Raw genomic sequence first — 4,711 nt, forward strand, 5'->3', positions numbered from 1 at the left:
CGGAGGCCTGGGCCGAGGCTCAGGGGGCGCCGGAGGGCCCAGAGGATGGAGAAAAGCCCGAGCAGAGAAGGGCGGGGTCAGGTTTGGGCCCCTGGGCCCCACGCTCCGTTTGAGTCCAGGGGGCAGGGATGGAGAGGACTCACGCCCTTCCTCATCCCTTCCGAGCCCCTGCGCTGGGAGGTGGGGCGAGCCGGCGCTGCAGCGGGTGGGTTCCCTGCCTCGCCTGTCGAGCCCTCCAGCTCCTTGCTCGGCGCGGAGGTGAGATGCCTGCCGCGTGGTGCACCTCGCGGAGAAGGGGACACTGCGGAGACCCGCGGGTGCCCTCGGAGGGCCTGCCCTCTCGGGCGGGTGGGGAGAGAAAGCTAGAGCCGCACAGGCACCCGGCCATAGCCCATCCCGCCATAGAGAGGAAGTCAGGTCCACTGCAGCCCCGATGGTAAGAAAGCGATTCCGGGGGCGGGCTGGACGCTGTGGTGCCGGTGGGATGAGTAAGGGGAGTATCTCAGTTGTGCTCCATTAAACAGCGTCACTGCCAGCCGAGAAAATCAGTGTAAATCAAACTTCATTATAACCCAAATACCAAAATGAGATGGTCAGGTTTGGGATTTCAGGTGGTAACCGGGCAGGAAAGGGTTCCAGGAATTGAGAATTGAACAGCTTTTGGCAACACCTATTTAAATGACTATTTTTTCCTGGTTTATATGGAGACATTTAGAGAATGTGGGAGTTCATGTGCATAAGACGAGAGGGCAGAGGTCAAGTAAGCAAGGCCACTTTTGAGGGCATCTTTTCAATATCCTTGAGTTTCTAATGTGTAATGGTGAGTCGAACTTAACCCCTTAACCTGGGGCATTGAGTGGTTCCTATAGTCAGCTTCGCCTCAGAACCACCCGGGGTGCGTGTGAAAAATACAAAGACACCTTCATTTTCAACATACTTTGTTAAATGGGAATTGAAAAAAAAACACCAAAGTTAGAACAGTTCTTTAAATATGCAACTGTGTGTTTAAAGCAAAGGATATAGATATACTTGCGTAGGCAAATAATTATCTGGAAGAATACAAGAGAAATTGGTAACAGTGATTGTCGAGTGTGTTTCCCTCCACGTCCCGCGTGGATTAGGGTTCGGGATCTGAAAGAGGAGCCGCACACAAATGAGAGAGAAAAGAGACAAAAGACAATTTGGAAATGTGGGGGGACCAGGCGGGCAAGTCCAACTCAAGGAGAGGGACTTCCACTGATGCTCAGGCCGCTCCAACCTTTTATTGATCTGGGGTAGCCCTTAGGTAAGGAGATTTCAATGACACACAGATTAGTTCATCAGCAGACAATTTCCAGAAATAGGCAGAATATCTAATCAACAATAATCAACAAGGATTTACATAAGTGGCTAAGGAATTAAGTGAACTAAGGTGGGGATGATGCTTCAGCTACCATTATCTAGATTAACTGGGTGGTGCACAGCTCCGACCTTTGCTAGGGCTTCAAAGGTCACTAGCTTTTGGGGGTCTCTACTGTTCTCTGCTAGTGAAGACGATAGTTTCCGACAAGTGATAGCTTAAGGAAACGTGAACTTGAAGCAGGAAGGCAAAAGTGAAAGGGAGACTTGGCTATAACTTTTTTGTACCTTTTGAATTGTATACTACATACATATATTATCTATTTAAAATAACCAAGTTTTAAATACATAAATTCTAGAGCCTCATTACACAAGTACCAAATAAGACTTTTCTGGAGTTTTGATCCAAAATTTTGTATTTAAAAAAAAAATGTTTTTATTGACTTCATAGAGAGAAAAAAAAACATTGATGAAAGAGCAATATCAATTGGCCGCCTCCCACACATTTCCTCAAACACAGCTTCTACTGGGGATGGAGCCCACAACCCAGGCATGTGCCCTGACTGGAACCAACCAGCGCCCTCCTGGTGCATGGGAAAATGCACAGAGAGGTCACTGGTTGGATTCCCGGTCAGGGCACATGCCTAGGTTTCCCGGCTTGATCCCTCCCTGGTAGGGGCCAGTCAGGAGGCAGCCCATCGATGTTTCTCTCTTGCATTGTTGTTTCTATCCTTCTCCCTTCCTCTCTCTCTAAAATCAATAAAAAACATTTTTAATATACTTTTATTGATTTCAGAGAGGAAGGGAGAGAAACATCAATGATGAAAGAATAATTGGTCGGCTGCCTCTTGCTTGCTCCTTACTGGGGATCTAGCCCCCAACCCAGGCATGTGCTCTCACCAGGAATCAAACCCTGATCTCCTGACTCATAGGTCGATGCTCACACTGACTGGGCAATAAAAACATATTTTAAAAAAATAAAATAAAAAGCTCCTCAGATAATATATGTAGCTGATCAATTATTAGACAGACATTGGGCCTAGATTGTTAAAATTACTAAGGCAGCTCCGGCCAGGTGGCTCAGTTGGTTAGAGCATTGTCCCATGCCCCAAAAGGTCGCTGGTTAGATTCCCAGTTAGGGCACACACCTAGGTTTCAGATTCAATCCTGGGTCGGGGCATGTACGTGTATGGGAAACAACTGATTAAAGTTTCTCTATCTCCCTTCTCCTCCTTGCCCCCTCTCCTTTCCTCTCTCTCTAAAAAATTAGTAAACATATACAAGGGTGAAAATTAAATAAAAAAGATTAGTAAGGCAAATCTGAAAGCAAAACTGACAAAGTCACTTGGGGAGGGTGCTAGTTTCGAAGAGATTGCATCAGTCAAATTCTAAATAAACTTCTTGGAATAGAGCCATTTGGTTAGTTTGATCATAGTGAGGCATTAAATATTTCCTAGACCCAAAAATAAAAGCCTCTCCCTTTATAATGTTTGTTGTTTTTTCTATTACCTAATAGTTATTGATTTTAGCTGAAAGGGGCCTTACAGATCATTGCTTCATAATTCATTCAGCAGGTATTTATTGAGTGCCTACTACATGCCATTTCTGTGTTAAACTTAACTAAGGATGACAAAATCAACAAAGATACTCTGTCATCATGGAGCTATTTAGTGAGAAGACATTAAAAATAAATAAGCAAATAAAATAATTAAAAATTGTGATAAGTGCTGGGCTGTGCAGGAAGCAAACTGGGTGCTGAGAAAGACATAAGGAGACCTACTTTAAGGGTTATCGGGAGTAGTGACTTTTTTTTTCTTTTTTATTATTGACTTTTTTTTGTGGGGGGAGGGGAGAGAGAGAGAGGGAGAGAAAGAAACATTGATTTGTTGTTCCACTTATTGATGCACTCACTGGTTGATTCTTGTATGTGCCTTGACCGGGGATCGAACCTGCAACCTTGGCATGTCAGGACAATGCTCTAACCAGCTGAGCCACCGGCCAGGTGGGAGTAGTGACTTTTTAAGTTGGGAATTTAACAATGAGGAAGAAGTAGCCAAATTTAATGATCTCTCTCTCTCTCTCTTTTCACCTTTTTTTCCATTTTGCTTTTATGCCTTTTACAAAAGTAAATAAGACAAGGGTTATCAAAGCTAACAGTCAATACTTTCTAGATTTGAACACTTAGGAGAAATGGGCATTGCCTTACTGGTTCATCCCATCCAGACATCACTAACCTTAAAGTTGGGTATGTTCTAGTTCTATTAATAGCCATATATTGATTTCCCATTCCTAAATATATATGAACCACTAGAAAATCAATTTGTTTCCTGACTTCTAGGAGCGTATTAATACCTAGCTTCTATTGAAAGCTTACCATGTGCCAGACCCTTTTTTCTGAGAACTTTGCCTGTGTTATAATCCTCACCACGATTTTGTGAGATGTGTCCTGTTATTACCTCCAATTTTCGGTTGAGGCAGAGCTGGGTTATGAACACAGGCACACTGACTTCCAGAGCTCATGTTCTCAGTTGCTTTATTATACCACCTCTACTGTGTGATGTTTTCCCTTATAATTGATGCAAAGTAGGTACCTTGTTCATGTTTGTAAAGGCATCTTTGGCCAAGCATTTCATTTGAATGAGATAAAAATCTGGGCTCAATGTGTATATGCCATTCATAATCATCGATCTATGATCATCCCTCTTTAGCTTTAATTTTCCCAAATTAAATTAGTGTGACCTCATCGAAGTGCCCTCTTATTCTTATGGCAGTTCCTCATTATAAGACCTCCCATCTAGCCCTAGCCAGTTTGCTCAGTGATTAGAGCGTCTACATGCTGACGGAAAGGTCTTGGGTTCAATTACGGTCAAGGGCACATACCTCTGTTGCAGATTCAGTCCCCAGCCCCCGCACTTGTGGGAGGCAACCAGTGGATGTGTCTCACATGGATGCTTCTGTTTCTCCTCCTCCCTTCCATGGTCTTTCTAAAAATATCAATGAAAAAAATATTTTCCGGTGAGGATTAACAACAATAAAAAGACCCCATCTAGCTCAATGACAGTCATGGTTGGAATAAAGCCCAATGTAATTCTCTCCTGAAACATGTAGACTAGACAATACCCTGTCTCCTAGTTTCCAGTCCCCTAGAATGCTTTCCATGAAGGTATTCCTGTCCCACAGTTCCGCAATCACCATGAAAATGATCCCAAAACTATCCTTAGTGTTCTTTTTTTTTTAATATATATATTTTATTGATTTTTTTTACAGAGAGGAAGGGAGAGGGATAGAGAGCTAGAAACATCGATGAGAGAGAAACATCGATCAGCTGCCTCCTGCACACCCCCCACTGGGGATGTGCCCGAAACCAAGGTAC

The 4,711-nt window shown here is 43.7% G+C and overlaps 1 protein-coding gene across 1 annotated transcript in view; it reads left to right on the plus strand.

Moving 5' to 3' along the window:
• The window catches only part of DESI1 (desumoylating isopeptidase 1), a 23,894-nt gene that overhangs the window by 1,185 nt on the left and 17,998 nt on the right, over nucleotides 1–4,711 (plus strand). The gene's annotated exons all lie outside the window — the stretch shown is intronic.

The sequence above is a fragment of the Myotis brandtii genome, unplaced genomic scaffold (genome assembly GCF_000412655.1).
Source record: "Myotis brandtii unplaced genomic scaffold, ASM41265v1 scaffold339, whole genome shotgun sequence".
Lineage (NCBI taxonomy): Eukaryota > Metazoa > Chordata > Mammalia > Chiroptera > Vespertilionidae > Myotis > Myotis brandtii.